At 38.3% G+C, this 17,277-nt stretch overlaps 1 protein-coding gene across 3 annotated transcripts in view; it reads left to right on the plus strand.

The window, feature by feature from the left end:
• PALLD (palladin, cytoskeletal associated protein) overlaps nt 1-17,277 on the plus strand; it is a 143,120-nt gene that overhangs the window by 61,299 nt on the left and 64,544 nt on the right. The window lies entirely within an intron of this gene.

Here is a 17,277-nt window from a genome sequence, read left to right on the forward strand (position 1 = left end):
TCACACTGACATGGCTCCCTACAGAATGAAAATACTGACATTGATGAATGTCTTGTAATGATTTCCAGGAATTCTTTAAAACTTTGCACAGTACAAGAAATTGTACCTGAAATTTTAACTAGAATATATTTTAGAAGAAAAGGAGTGAGGAAAGAAGCAGCTTAGAATTTCCTTTTATTTTGGGCAGTTTTTGTCTGCCTAGTTCATGCAAATGTTACATTAGTATGTGAAGGGTTTCTTGATCTTCCTTAACAAGTCTGTTTGGACTTATTTGACAGATAACATTATTTAATTGATCAGAAATATTATGTCAGATTTTCAGAGTAGCATAGCCTATTTTCTGTAGTATGGCTGTGTCTAACTTCACTTCTTAAAGTTGTTTGTTTTGTAAAGCACTTTCATGCTTTAAGAATAAGTTTCCAAGTTACACCGTCAGTACAGGTCCACAGAATTCTTTCTTTGTATTTCCAGATGCTCTATAATAAAATCCATCTGTATTTATCTACATCTGTATTGATTTTTCAGCTATGCTAGCTTATGTCTGTCCTCTGCCTTACTAACCCTGAAGTCAACCAAAGTGGTGGGCATACAGCCAAATTCAGATGGCATTTGGTTAGTCTACTCCCTTTTAAAGTAGTTTAGGAAATGTGGCTCAGATATTTCTGTTATTTGACAAGCCTGTTTAACTGTTCCAGTTTCATTCCCCTTACTCTGAATTTCCTCCTCTTCAACATGTTTCAGTTCTAGAGAAAGAGAGCTGAAATATCTCCCCTTTAGTTACTTTGTTGTGCTTTTCTTTCAAAATTTCTAGCTTTGTTTGTTCAGATATAGATAATTTTTTTCCTAAACCTATGTTTATATATATATATATAGAGAGAGAGAGAGAGAGAGAGAGATGGATAGATTTTACTTTGTACTACTGGGTATTTGTCTTTTAAGACATAGTTATGTAACTCTGGCATGCAGACTAAACTTAAAATTACTTTAAAGGGAATTAGGGTGTGCAAGGAATGCAAGATCAGCTGTTAGGAAAATGATTCAGTGGAGCTGCTGCTTCCCTGCCCCCACCCCCCTCACCATTTCACCCGCAATGAGTATTTGTCTTAAAACCATTTCCATGGCTTTTGGAAGCTTGTTTCGCTTCTCAGCTAACGTGTTCCACTAACATTTTCTGGCCTGAAGCCAGTTGATTCATAGGGCTTGTTAATGTATGGGTTGCTTTTTTTTTATATATTGTTTTCTTGGGTTTGTGTTTTGTTTTTTTGGTGGGTTTGGTTTGAGTTTGGTCTGGTTTGGTTTTGCCAGTTCTCTCTCTGAAACGAGTTAGCTTTGATTTTGTGGCTAGTGCGATGTTGGGTTTTGGTGGCTTTTAGTCTCTTGGAAAAGTGACTAGAATTCCAGCTCTTAATTTCCAAAGTGTAGACCTTTATTTATATGATGGTTTATTGCAGAATGTATGGGATGCTGTCCAAGCAATACTTGATTAAAGCAGGATAAGAAAGTGCATTTAGCAAACAGACTTATGAGGCATATTTTATTTTTGAAGAATCACATCCCAGGCCATGTATCAAACCATGCTACCAATAATACCTTTCTTCTGGCAGTATTATCTAGGCATGTTTTTTTCATAGTTTACCATGATATTAAAAAAAATAACAGCACTGTATTATTTTTTATGTAGAGATAAGATTATTTCCTCACTTCAATTTGTGCTATGTGCTCTGAAACATGAACTTAAGTCAAGGAAGGCATCCAGAATTTCTTAGAGGAACAAGCCAGGAAATAGAGATGGAAATAAATCAGTCCAATCAGCACAGCTTTTTGAAGGAACTGATATAACATGAGCTAGTGTCATTACCTAGCTGATTGTATCCAAAGAAAAACTGCAGAGTCCCTAGAGTGAGCTTAAGGGTGACAAAAGACAGAAGATTTTAAGAAAATGAAGTAACTTAGGATAATAATGAGGCACTGACTTCTGTGTGCACCAGTGGGAAAGGCCAGCCAGAAATGAGGAGGTTTTGTGCAGCAAATAGTCCAGAGGCAGGTATCCATGACAGACTTTCGTCCTTTGTTCATTGAAAAAACAAGACCCATTGTGCTGTGGTTTGTTTTGTGTTTCTGGACTTGTTTAAACATGTTTCTTGCATGTACGATACTCTTTAAGAACTGTGACATAAATCACATTTTATTTTCTAGAAGCACATGCATATTGTGATGAACTTTTAAATGAGTCATAGGTGGCACCTGTTGTAATCAGAGTAGCAGAAACTTCCTTTACCAGTTCTACTACCTCTCTAAATATTAAAGGCTTCAGGAGTTCTGCCCTTTTGGGATATGCATTATGGGATCCTGAGAGAAGACATTGGTACAGCTAGTGAAGTGGCCATGGTAGAGATATCTCCCGGTAGAAATTCATTGACATTTGCACATAGCTTACTCTAAATTGATTACAGTTGTCCCATTTTTAGAGATACTGAACTGCTCTTTAAAATTGGTTCTGTAAAAATTAATTGAGGAAATTCAGCCTCATATGTCATCCAACTTTTAGCTGTGTTATATATGAATTGTTGTTCAGTTATATTATAGAAGCATTCCCCACTAATTTCCTTCTAATAAAGATGAAGTACTCAGTGAAGATGTAAAATATGCTTCCTGCATTATAAATGAAATGTTAAAAAAAAAAGAACAAAAAACTCTTTGTATACCATAGTTCAACTGACATAATTTCACCAGTCAAAATAATTTTTCCAGGTTCTTTGTATGACAAATACCATTTTTATCTTTAGTACTTTTTCAGCTAACCTTTCCCTTCTGACTTAGTAATACTCGTGTATTCACTTTCTCTTCATACATAGATTCCTAATGTGGCATTGTTGCTCCTTGAAATCTAGAGGCTTTTGGGGCAAACCAGACTATTGATTGTGCCTTGCCAAAGTGCCCTGAACAATTCCTGGGACTGAAATATGAGCTTCTTCATGTTCTTCACAACAGCAGTTCCATGCAGCTCCTGGCTAGGCATGGACTGATGAAATAAAACCTGCTGCCACCGTGATTTTTCTTCTTTGAATCTTCTGGCGTGGCTATTGTTTTAGAGAAGAGCACTGGGGGGGCTGTCATGAATAGATTGAGCCACCCTTCAAAGTATTATCCCATCTACCTATAAACTAATATGGCTAAGCATTTTTCCAAGAACACCCTCTTTTCCCCCCAGTATTACTTCTGTAAATTATGAAGAAGATGATTATTTTACAACCATTGGATGATTGACCAAGGGGCTTTAGTTGTTTTATTTTTATAGTAGAAAACATTTCTAAAATATTTGTACAATTAAATTATTTAAATATTTCATTTTAATAGAAATTTCCGTAAAACTAGTGAGAGAGAGCTGTCATACAAAAACAATCTTATTACAGCTACATACGGCTTTCAGCTGGAATGCGTTTTTATTTTGTATATCTATAAACACTCAGTGAGAGATTCTTAAGTTTGTTACTTTGAACAAGTCATCATAATGAGAGCTTGGTTTAGAAACTTCTATACAAAAAAGATTAATTCACTCTAGAGACTGTTATTTTCCTGGGCTAAGACACTCTCAGATACTGGTCTTGAGAGCAGATTTATTGTGTTATAAAGTATTTTCAGTTAGCGCTGATTTCAGTAAGTTAAACAACTTATTTTGCAACAGTATTCTAGCATAAATGGCCTATAGCAAAATTTTTTAAACATCCTACAGTAAAACTCTAAATACGAAACAATTTCAACAAACACAGTGGAACCTCTTAGACAGAATTGAATATCCTTTCCTTTCCTTGTAAGAAGCTGCAGGAAGGATAGGTTTTACAAAATGGTAGAGTGTAAAGATGTTAAAGGAACACAGTAGATCTTTCAGAACAGCCTCTCCATAAACCGAACAGGTCCTGCAGCAAAATAAACAATGTCCCATTATACAAGAGAGGGAGTTCGCATTATGCTGAACACAGAAAAAGATTTACTTCAGATTTGGCAAAGAAGTAATGTAAGAGTATGTTTGGCAATAAGTATATTGGAGAACTGTCTTATTCTACCCTGCTTGCACCATTCTGAGTGAATTACTAATGTTTTGGGGTTTTTTTTTCCAAAAAAAAAGACTCCGTAAGTACTCTAAGTTCAAGATAACAGTAATAAAATGCTGGAAGTCAGCATATGTTAATATGTTAGTTATTGCAAGGCCTGTATTTTAACAAAAGGTGTTCTGTTTCTCCAAATATGAACCAGACATGTTACATAGCATTGTAGCAAAAGCCTTGCTGCAACTATATAAAGGTTTTAGTTTAATCAAAAAAAGGAGAATTTTGAGGGGAAATATACAATCACCAGTCTTCCCTTATTGCCACTCACCCATTTCTGGGGAAAAAGAAGGCCCAAGTTGTTTCAGGTTTGTTCACTGATTATCAGTTTGTTGAGAGGAACTGTATGTATGCAATGCAGTCCTGTTACATCTGGGAATAAATTATTCTTGTGATATGGGTTTAGGAGGTTTTTTGTAGTTTGTTTTAGTGATTGTTTGCTGTTTTGTTGTGGGGTTTTTTTGGGGTTTTTTTTTTTTTTTTTAATCGTACTATAATTTATAGTATGGTAATTTAAATTTATAATTTATTATAGGTAATAAGTTATGCTGAACCTCTGAATAAATTCAGTTGTGGACTAGGAAATAAGCTTTTTTCAAGAAATTCCAGTTATCTTTCCTAATCAGAATGGAGAACCTCCACTGATACCAGTAGAACTAGTGCATATGCAAATGATCAGTCACATCAGAGCTGGCGATACCATGAATTAAAATGCATGCCCAAGAAGCACTGTCTGTTGTTATTACCCTTACTTTCACAAAGGAGTTGTGAGATTGCTGCCTCGACACTGGCCTGCAGTACTGCTCATTTGGCATTATCCTCTCAATGGAACTTTTACCTTTAAAAGTTCTGGTTGAGATACAGCACCTCTGACTATGAAGCACTCCTAAATCAAAACATCACATAACAGTTTTTACGATTCTTATGGAATACAAATGTGTGTTGTTTGGCTTTCCCAAAGAAAGATCTTCTCATGACCTAAGTAGAGCTGTAAAAGGGAAGCCTCAAAGGTTGTTGGCACCTAGCAGATGTTATGTCTATTCTGTCCACATTCTTTTAGTTCACTACAATTTTAAAGATCAGTTACAAATTCAAACAGGATCTTAAACACCATAAACCAAATGAAAGCAAAATGTCGTTCAAAAAATGAAAACTCTCACTTTCATAAAGCATGGTCTTTTTAAACCATGGAAACTGCATACTTACAAAGTTGTTGTACCTAATGAAAACCTATACAGAATGAAAACTAAACAGAATTTCAAAATGCTTAATCAAGTTTATATATCTGCATCTCCACTGACATTTCAGAATATTTTATCACTGGCCACTTCATGTCACCTTTTCAACTCTGGGTTTAAAGAGACTTTCAGTTTGCTTTTTATTTAATTTTCACTTGTAATGGTTCAAAATCTTCTTTTAGAGCAGAAAAGGAATTTTAGAGCACCAGAATCTTCTGGATATCTGTGGATTGGTGTTTCTGTTCTACAAAGGAAAGGTGGACATTTTATTGCATGTTTTAACTGAGTTTAAAGTGCAAACCACTATGTTTTTAATAGAATTGCATAGATAAAGGGGTGAAGTTATAACCAAAATTGAAGATAAAACAGCAGATGTCATGTTTTAATGTAATGATAGCTGCAAAGTAATTTAGAGGCCATATACATCTTAAGGAGGCATCAAAACATGCAGTCTTACATTTAGACTAATGCTGCCATACAAACTACATTTTTAAAACACACTTTCTCTCTTGAAATGAAGTTTAGTGTCATCATATTCATTTTACAATTCATTTCCATCTCAGCTGAATAATCGATGCATGCAAAACTTTATGCTTCCCAAAAATACTAGTAAGAAGCCCAGAACAAGATGTGTAGTACAAACTTTCTGAAAGGATTTCTGTGGAAGTGGAGTATGTAAGACTAGATGAAAATAAAAGTTAAAACTAATTTGAACAAGTATGTTCATCCATTTCTACCCATACCTATTAAAAAATCCAGGAAAAGAAGTCTATAAAGTCAAGTACAATAATTTAGTTTTATAGTCTCCTGTGATTCCCTTCAATCTCTATTTTCATCTTCATATACAGAATCTCATCCACTTGCCATGTCATTATCTTGATCAAACACTGGTAATACAGGCAAGACAAATTCAAAGCTTTCAGTTCTCATACCTTGTATCTGTGATTCAGAACAGGATTTCTAGGAAAGCACTGGTATTCAGTAATAATCCACAGATGTAGAACAAACCATCCTACATGTATGATCCATGGATTTCTGACCTACTGGAAAAAATCTGGCTGGAAATTCTGATGTCATACTGAGTATGTACAAAGCTGCTGTTTTGGTAAGAAAGGGTTTTGTTTATTTATTTTTAAATGTAAGAGCTCATGATCTAGCCAAATATAGGCATAGTTCAGTGAAGGAGGGAAAAAAAAGTCTTATTTCTGGCACTATTAAGATTCTCTGCCAAACAAACTAATTCTCTGCAGAAGCACTCATGCTAGAACATCCTTAAGATATACGACACACATTCCTCTTTTATTAATTTTAACCACAAAACTTCAATTTCAAGGCATCTAAAACTTATTTATATGAAACCTAATAAGAAGATAACAAAAATATTCTGATCAGAAGTTTGTTTGCCTTAGATATTTCAGTACAAATTGATATTTTGCAAATCTGTAAGCAGTTGATTGCAGGTTCATCTAGTAATATACTATGGACATTTTTAAGAAAACATGATGTGCTTTGAGGAACATATTACTACATACCAACAAACTGAACACTTCACACTGCAGCCATGAAAAATGCCCTGGTGGGATTCACACCAATACCATTGTCATGAGTAAGGGTTGTGCTGATTTAGTGTCTCTTAGGTTGCCATACAGAGAAGGGACTTGCTGATGCAAGAGGTTTTGGTCCGTAAACAAATTACCATATAATGGTGGAAAAAAAGCCTTCTAAAAAGCATTTTGTTACACTGTACAATGTTGGAGTAGTTCATGTAAAAAAAAAAAAAAAGCATCAGTCAGCTGCTTTTCTGTGCATTTTATAATAATGGTATTCCTTCTTCTAAGCCAAGACATAGCCACCACCATTACATGAATGTAAATCTTTCTTGAGAAGTCTAGTTCTCTTCCATCATTTCCTGTAGCTAATTAGCCGCAGCTTGTTTCAGACTGTTTCCTCATAAGCTCCCAGAAAACGTAAACAAAACATAAAAATCTCATCCACAGATCTTCACACTAAGTAATTCTGAACTCCCACTAGGAGTACATTGCCCATACAATCAGTCACTGCAAATTACTATTGAAGTTTTTTTCTTTCTTTTGTGGTTTGTTTTGTTCTGTTTTCTTTAAATATGTTGTAATGTCTAGAAAGAAGAAATCTGGTTTCTACAGAACAAAATTAAGTCTGTAGCATGCTGTGCTCTTCCCAGACTTCACAATGCAGATCTTTTTGCTGTTCATTATAGTGGGGTTTTATCACCCAGAAGTTCTGCTCTTCTCCTGAGCATCCAGTAAACTTAATTACTAAAAAGAAGTAGATCACAAAATCACAGAATTGTTTAGGCTGGAAAAGACAGATATCTAAGACCATCAAGTCCAACCATCAACCTAACACTACCAAGGCCCCTGCCAAACCATGTTCCTCAGCACTACATCTACGTGAACCCTAAGTACCACCAAGGAGGGGGACCCTACCACTGCCCGAGGTGGCCTGTTGCAGGGGCCTGACAAGCCCTTCAACAAAGAAACTGTTTCTCACATCCAACCTAAACCTTCCCTAGCACAACCTGAGACCATCTCCTCTTGTCCTATAGCTTGTCTGTTGGGATAATGATGCTCGGCTCACTACAATCTCCACTACATTCCACCAAGAGAGCTAATATGAAAATAATTTTGTGTTGTTGCGTTAATTTTACTACAGAGCTTCTCTTTTCTCTGTTCAGCGATATCTGATCTTTGGATCTTCTAATTTGCCCAACAGACTGAGATGAATTGAGCTATGGACTAATACTGCCAAGCTTTCTGTTACAGTCCCCTTCAGTTTGTAATTTCTTCATTTTATTCTGCCACTTCTCACGGTAGTCTATGCTTATAATTACTATTTGGCACTTGCAGCTATAGCTAGTTATCATGCAGCCTATATTTCTCTCTAAAACTAAAATGGAATGCAGACATCTACTTTCAACTGACAGTGATTTCTGCTGCCCTTCTGTGTATTCTCCATTTTGAAGATAACATAGTGGCAAATGTTTTCCAGATCTAAATGCAATACAATGGATCATGTCAGCTATGCATATAAAGAATAGTACTTGTGATTTCCATGAATTTCTGTCCAAATCTCATGTGTAAGCATTGTCCGTGGCTGCTCCTGTAAATACAAGTCAAACACATGACTTTCTACTCCACATAACTGCATTGTATTTCAGAATAGCTTTCATCCAGGTTTCCCCCAGGATATGTTTTAGTACCTCTTCACCAAAAGTTCTTGCAATATTATTTTGATATGAATGCACATGGTTTTCATTCAGATATATATAGTTAATGTTACTCACATGGATTTGTAATCAGAAAAGCAGGCATTGCGCTTAAATAAGAATTTAATTCAAACAATATATTTATGTGTAGTAATTAGATATTGTTGACCAAAGTCATGATATTCATGGATTTGGTTTCAATACAAAAATGGGGGACGCGGCATTTATTTTCAAGTCTTGCTTATAGTAAGTTGACAAGAGTGATTTCCCATTGGAATGGGCTGCCCAGGGAGGTGGTGGAGGCACCGTCCCTGGGGGTCTTCAAGAAAAGACTGGATGAGGCACTTAGTGCCATGGTCTAGTTGATTGGTTAGGGCTGGGTGATAGGTTGGACTGGATGATCTTGGAGGTCTCTTCCAACCTGGTTGATTCTATGATTCTATGATTCTATGATAATTGGACAAAATATATTTTCATTACATATGATAGTTACAGCAGTAGGAAAAGCCTTTACTAGATTTATATTTATGCATTTAATGCTATGCTGTAAGTTTCAGGTATGTAACGCATGATGCAGAGTAGTTATTTGTATTAGCTGGTTTTCTTATCAATGGTTGGAAATGCCAAGGCAGAAATATCTTTCCTTTATCTTTCTTGTGATTCCATGCAAACCTATTTTAACAGACAGCTAAACTGTGCAGATTAATTTTAAACTGGGGAATAACCATTCTTTACCTGTGTTTGGGCGGCTGCCTATGGGTACTTATGTACTGAGATGTATGCATTCTCTATCTCCCCTGCAAATTCTGAGAGAAATTTGCAGCAAGTAGTACTGTCTTGGTTTCAATGTGAGCACGTGTTTCTTTCAAGAGTTTAGAAAAATTAAAATGTATTAATTATACAGATTGTATATTGGACTTAACACTTTGGGATGATACTTTGAAATGTTATATTTAACTAAATAAAGGTAGCAAACATAACAGAATAAAAATAATAGTATGATCTAGAATAAAGAAATTAAAATAGTAAGACCATTAACATTCAGATGGGGGAAAAAAAGTACAAATTTTGTAAATAGAAGCAGCACCTCACAAATCTGCTCAAACCTCTTGAAAGAATCAGTAAGACCCATGTGGATGAGTGATGTCGAGTTGACACAGTGCATTGTATTTCCAACGGTTTTCAACACAGTCCATTTTGAAAGCCTTTTGAAGAAACTAAGTAGCCAAGAGATGAAGCCTTGACAAAAATGTATCATCCTGCCCAAATCAAATGCTTAAAGGAAAATAGCCCAAAATGGAAATTAACAGAGTTATAGAATGGTTTGAGTTGGAAGGGACCTCCAAAGGTCATCTAGTCCAACCCCTTCTGCAGTAAGCAGGGGCATCGTCAACTAGATTAGGTTTCCCAGAGCCCTGTCAAGCCTCACCTTGAATATCTCAAGGGACAGGGCCTCAACTACTTCCCTGAGCAACCTGTTCCAGCGTTCCACTGTCCCCATGGTAAAGAACTTGTTCCTAACACCTAGTATAAATCTACTCTTCTCTACTTTGAAGCCGTTGCCCCTTGTCCTGTCCCTACAGGCCTTTGTAAACAGTCTCTGTTAATTCTCAAAAAAAAAGAACAAAGCAGGACTCCACATAGAAGTGTGCTGACTCTGGCACTGTTCATCATATATGCCTCTTTTCCCAGACCTTTTATGTTTTAGAAAACCACACAAAAATCTCTTCCTCCAAAAAACCTGTTGTTCAGGTTCCAAGTGTTTAGCTACAACAGATTTATAAACAATTCTTTTTATCGGGTAAGTCAGTGTATATTCTCATGCTCTGGCAGCAGATTTGTTGAAGTTCTGTATCAAAAAATATTATTATCAATCAATCTATGTCTCTCTTTACATCCAGAATTAGGTTAAGATGTTAAGTCTGAGAAAGGCGATTATATGTTACTAAATATGCTTTACACTATTACTATATTACTTGTGTTACTACCATAACACTGATGCAGGGTTGGACAGTACCAGTACACTCTGGCAGAAATACAGGTGAGACAGCATGAAGTGTGGTTCTCTGAGGCAACATGACTCAGTCTAGTTGTAATTGTTGCAACTGCATGTGGTGAAGCAATTTAAGTGAGTGGCTTCACCACGAGGTGAAGGAAGGATTCACTTGTGCAAGAGCAAAATGATAGTTAGCAAAATGAGAAGACGGCATGGAGAACACGTATGCTTCACTTGCTGAAAGATGGTAAAGGGGTCAATGGTAGCAGTTTAACTATGTGGAATACTTAGAGAGTGAAAAACTGTGTTTTGAAACTTACCTGACTAGACAGAGAGGGATTCGGAATTGTCATTGAAAGTCAGTTGAGTAGTGACTATCAGAATTCTGGGAGATCATCTTTTCTGCAAGAGTAGAGGCCTAAGATTCCATATGCATTTACTAAGTTTTTAGATACCTTTCTTGAGAGCATTGCAAGTTCCTCATTCAGCAGAGACATGCTCTTACTGAAGGGAAATATAGCAGAACAGCAGAAAAGCAAACATAGAACAGCACCTCAGAAATGGAAGGATAATGCTTTTCTACTCTGAACAAATCCATTATGGTGCCAATCATTCTATTCAGAACTGATGTCAGATGACCAGGCTGGGGTAGAAAATTGTCTGCAGAATCAGCAGTGAGTTATTTGTCAGTAGCATGAACACCTGCTGAGATGATAGAGTTGTTCTGAAATAAACCAGTACTGTTGCAGCCTTTAGCAACTGAGAGGATAGGCACCATGAGATAGCTCGGGTTTATTTTAAATCACCTTTGACAATCATATGTCCTTATGACTTCTCTTGAATTTATTCTTAAGGCATTTCTATACTTTGCATTTTAATATTGCCATTTTCTTTGACAGTTATGAATGTCTTAATTATATTCATCTCAAAGTAGATAATTTGAAATCAGGAGAGGTTTTTTTTACGGACATAAATTCTACTATATTGTTTCTTGTTTTGGCATAAGTTGTTTAAGTTTTTTCTGAAGTGAATTTTAGTTTAGGTAATGTAAATATCAATATATTTATTCTAATATTCTCATTAAGCTGTTTCCTAAAGTTTTTCTAGTTTAAGAGTGTCTCAGTAGTAAACAAACTTGTTCAGGCCTCTGTTGAGGGCAAGAATGTAATATACAAACAAAAGAGTTGGTTTTCTGTTAAGATGAAAATACTACTGGATTAATGTGTTGAGTGCAGCTGAAGGACTTTTGTAAGAAGGTGATTACAAATGTACTTTTGTACTCTCCCTATTTTTTTCCCATGCAGTTGTGCCCAGGCACATGCACTATTGCACTGTGTATCAGTGACTTCAGGCAGTGCTATCTTTGTTCCAGCCTGCTGCTTGTTTACTGCTTCACCCAAACATTAATGGACAAACTTTTTAACATTACTTAAGGTCTTCTTTTCACAACCTTGTATTAAGGAACCATACTGAGAAATATAGGAACATTTCCAGACTTTCTAACAGAATGAGAAAGTTGTAAGTTTAGCTATGACTTCTTCTTTAGTTTGTTGCAAAACACTGTTTCTTGTCATGCTGCATTAGAGAAGACTGTCTCATAAGACTTTTACTTATTTTGAATCATGACTTCATGAGAGGTACTCCCTTTAAGGAGTCACAGCTCTATAATTTCCTTAGATAAAGGTGCCTTTGCGTATTGACTTTGTTTCAGTTGTCATTCTGGACATATTCGGTATATATTCCCTTGAACTGTGATCATTTTCACGTTTAAATTTAAAGAAAGAAAGTGCTTACTGGAGAATTCTTTGGTACTCATTTAAAAGATTATTATCACATAAATGCCTGTGATATTCCACTTCAAAAAGACTGCCTAAAGGATGTGAACAAAACCAAACACAAACAAATAGAAATAAACAAACAAGAGCCACAGCCAAACAACAAACCTAGAAGGGCTGTTTCTTGCATTTAAGCATTCTTTCTTGCTGTTAGTCTTACATAGTATTTGCAGGTTAACAACTGTTACAAGCATTGCTCATGTAGTAGTACCTGAGGCACTAGTAAAACTAAGTACCAAGCAGCACAAGTAACAGCAGGGAGTGAATTTACACTGACTTTCCAAGTAAGCTGCTCTTTATAGTAGCTCTGAAAACAGTTTGGGGTTTTTTCGAGAGTAACACTAGTTACCTCGGTTGCTTTCTTCACGTAACAGAACATCCAACAGTAAAAAAAACCACCAAAATCAACAACAAAAAACTACTGTTGAGAGATTCCTTTTTCCTCTGCAGAAAGCATCATCTAAATCCCGAAGGACAGGCTGCAACCTGTTCTAGGGAACAGTGAAAAACATGAGAAGAATCTGTGAGTTTTTACGTGGAACTTTATCACTTCCTTTGTCTTGTCAGTGTCCTGCAGGCACTGGTCCGGCAGTAGCTCACACAGCGCTACTGCCCGGGCACCCCCGCGCTGGCACTTAGAAGTAAAGCTGCAGCGGAGGACCGAAGGGAGAGACCAGAGGTAGCTGCCCGCCAGCAGCCGCGGGAGGCTCGGCTCGGCTCTGCCCGCCCCAGCCCGGGCCGCTCCGCCCCGCCGGAGCCCGGGGAAGGTGCTCCTTACATGGGCATGGCTGCGGCCGGAGCTCCGCTGCTCGCCCGGGGCCCGGGCGGGGTGGCCCGCTGGAGCCGGGCCGCGGCCGAGCTGGGGGCGGCGCGGCCTGGGGGGTTCAGCCAGACAAAGAACAGTCCCGGCAGCCAAATAAGGAAGTTGGAGCTGGAGGATTTCAGAATACGAGCAGGAGGGGAGCTGGGGAAGCCAGGGAAGCAATCTTTCTGCAGGAAGCCTCTTTCTGTTGTTGAAAGAGAAGTGGTAAATACTGGGAATCGAGGCTCACGAACTTGTTATCCTTCTAGTAACCTTCTGCCAGCAAAGCTGAGGAGCTCAAGCTGTGCGTGTCGTATTTTCTTATGTTTCTGAAAGCTCTTTCTAGATTGTTGTTTATAAAGGAGGGGTCTTTGGCAGCCCCCTTGGTTAGCAGCCTGAAGATGATAAATGAATCTTCCTCTGCCAGATGAAAATACAGTCCCACTGTAGAAAATTTCAAGCATTAACAAAACAATGTTGAGATTTTTTTCTTTACTGCAGTGTTCTAATGAAAACTTAGGAATTCATCTAAGAAGGGGTGCATATGCACCCCTGACAGACTGAGGTGGTCTTTGCAGTTGAGAACAGTAGTATAGATTGAGAGAAAAGGAGAGGGGGAAGAAAAGTGCTAACATCACCACCATCCTGACAATTCTGATAAAAAATAATTTCATAACAAAATGAGTCAGTGGAAAAATATTCCAGGGTATCAGAAATATAAGCAAGGTGCTGTTTTAGACATAGGTATGGAATTCTTACCCTGTGATCCTAGTCCCTAGTATCTTTGGAGTTTTGGTTTTTTTCTTTACCTTATATGGGGTGAATTTAAAAGTTTTTGTTCCCGGAAGGGAACAGCACACAACACCATTCACCATTTCACTTCAGACTCAGTCCAAGCAAAAAGAATCAGCACAATAGAAACATTCAGTAGATGGAGGAGCTGTGATCTCTTCTAACTGTATGGAAGTTAGAAGAGAGAAAACTAAATAGCTGTGGGCATGAACTTCAGCAATGTTGTTTAACGTATTGGTCTGTTTTGCTCTGGTTTCAAAGCACTAGCCACAGAATGTCTCCTAAATTCACGGTCTTTACAGCAAACACTTACACGTGCTGTGAGCTTGATGTTTGATGATGGGAAGTAAGTTATGCCTTGATCTTGACATTGTGACCAGATCAGATCTTAAACAGCTACTGAAGAACATTTTCCATATTGTGGGGAAGCCTAACTCAGAAGAAACATCTTTCTCTTTTCTGAAAGGCCTCCTAATTACAGCAGCTGCAAGTTGCTAAAGTGTAGCTAACTGAAAGATAAATCACATTCACTGTTACTATATCATGACTGTGGAAGGGGAGAATGTAGTTTTGAGATTGGAGTTGGGAACTGGGAATGGCTTGAATTGCTGTAACCCTCTGTGAAATTGTATGAGCCTTATAACAATTTCAGCATCTGAAGTGTAAGCAGACCTCTCACAGATCTATAGTGATGCTTGCAAATATGATTTCAGTGTCACAGCTGAAGAATGTATCACAAAGTACAGGAGAAACCATAGATACAACACTAACAAAATCACAGAGGGTTGGCCCGAGATGAGGTTATTTTGCTCTTGATTACAGTTTTTCATATGCTGAAAAATATTACAGGAGTCTTTGTAATGTATTTCATTAATAAAAAACAGATGATGTGAGAAGAGTAGTAAAGTGAGAGAATAAAAAATGCAAATAACATCTGCAAGAGCTGGGAAATTAATACAGGACAAGATGGACAGCTTGGGAGAGAAATCAGACAAAAGTTTACAAAATAGGTCTCATTTGTGGTGTTGACAAAACTGACAGCTTGACACAGGTCAAATCTTAGGAGTAAATAATTTTCCAGGTTGTATTTTGTTATGTTTAGTGTTGATAGCTCCAAATGTCATATGTATTCCTATACCAGTACTTGTGCAGACTGGGGAATTCTTTTGGACTACCCATGGTCAAAACAGACTAAGAATGTGTCTTCTGAAGCCTCTAGGTACTTTAAGGAAGCCATTGACATTCTTGACTTCTCTGCTTGTTGTTTAACAGTCACTGTTCTAGTTCCTTGTTAGAAAAGGCCTATATATAGCAGCCCCATGGTTTTTCCTCCGTGTTGTCATAGGGGTTACACAGTAAGTCTAATCAATATTATTTAAACAATTTTGTACCCTGAAGACTTTTGCTATTTTAGTCCAAAAGATGAAGTAATTAGTATTGCAATAAAGAAGACCTAAGCATGAGTCACTTCAACACCAAGGATAAACACATACATGTGTGTCTACACATGTATGTCCGTTAAAATAGTAATCACCTTTTTATCATGATAGTCTCAGCAATAGAAACTTCTAATTTTTGTTTTACTCTAAGTATAATTAGAGTTTGGGAAAGATACTATTTTCATTTTATTTTTGTTGACTCATGTTTTGATAAATCACTCTTTACAGTATAATCTGCTATCAAATGTTGGCTCTAGCTATGGTTTCCTCTCTGTAAACACATAACGTTGATGATGTGTATTGGCAGAACTGAAAGCGATGGGAAATGTCTGCTTAAATAATCTTTCTTGTAATAAGTATGTGACCTTTTATTTTGCAGAAGTAGTAATTAAAACGTAAGCCACAAACCTGTTGCTCCTAGTTCACAATGCCTGAATTTTACCAACAGCAAATAATACCAAACTAAGCAATTTACAGTTACAACCTCAGGATCCTTATTAGATATAGTAATAAAAGATGAAAAGGCTTAAAACCTTCTTTGCCTCAGTCTTCAATAGTGGGACAGGTTGTCTCCAGGACAACTGGCGTCCTGAGCTGGCAGGTCAAATCAGGGACCAGTGTAACCCCCCTGTAATCCAGGAGGAGGAACCAGGAGATTACAGACCTGTCAGCCTGACCTCAATGCCAGGCCAGGTCATGGAACAGATCACCTTGAGTGCCATCACAAAGCACTCAAGATGGCTAAGGGATCGGGCCCAGCCAACATGGGTTTAGGAAGGGCAGGTCCTGTCTGATCCACCTTGACCTCCTTTTATGACCTGGTTACCCACCTGGTGAATGTGGGGAAAGCTGTGGATGCAGTCTACCTGGACTTCAGCAAAGCCTTTGACACTGTCTGCCACAACAAGCTCCTGGCAAAGTTGACAGTCCATGACTTGGACAGATTGACTCTGATATGGGTCAAGAACTGGCTGCAGGGCCAGTCCCAGAGAGTGGTTATGAATGGCGCCATATCCAGTTGGCAGCCAGTCGCTAGTGGTGTCCCCCAAGGATCATTGCCAGACCTGGCCCTGTTCAATATCTTTACTGATGATCTGGATCAGGGGATTGAGTCCAGCATCAGTAAGTTTGCAGATGACACCAAGCTAGGAGCAGGTGTTGATCTGTTGGAAGGTAGGAGAGCCCTGCAGAGGGACCTTGACAGGCTGGATGGGTGGGCAGAGGCCAATGGGATGAGATTTAACAAGGCCTATTGCAGATTTCTATACTTTGGCCACAACAACCCCAAGCAGTGCTACAGGCTGGGGACAGAGTGGCTGGAGAGCAGCCAGGAAGAAAGGGACCTGGGGGTACTGGTGGATAGTAGGCTGAAGATGAGCCAGCAGTGTGCCCAGGTGGCCAGGAGAGCCAATGGCATCCTGGCCTGCAACAGGAACAGTGTGGCCAGTAGGACAAGGGAGGTTATTCTTCCCCTGTACTCAGCACTGGTTAGGCCACACCTTGAGTACAGTGTCCAGTTCTGGGCCCCTCAATTCAAGAGAGATGTTGAGATACTGGAACATGCCCAGAGAAGGGTGACAAAGCTGGTGGGGCCTGTAAGATAAGCCCTATGAGGAGAGGCTGAGGGAGCTGGGGTTGTTTAGCCTGGAGAAGAGAAGGCTCAGGGGTGACCTCATTGCTGTCTACAACTACCTGAAGGGGCATTGTAGCCAGGTGGGGGGTGGTCTCTTCTCCCAGGCAACCAGCAACAGAACAAGGGTACATAGTCTCAAGTTGTGCCAGGGAAGGCCTAGACTGGGTGTTAGGAGGAAGTTCTTCACAGAGA

This window comes from Pogoniulus pusillus, chromosome 9 (genome assembly GCF_015220805.1).
Source record: "Pogoniulus pusillus isolate bPogPus1 chromosome 9, bPogPus1.pri, whole genome shotgun sequence".
Lineage (NCBI taxonomy): Eukaryota > Metazoa > Chordata > Aves > Piciformes > Lybiidae > Pogoniulus > Pogoniulus pusillus.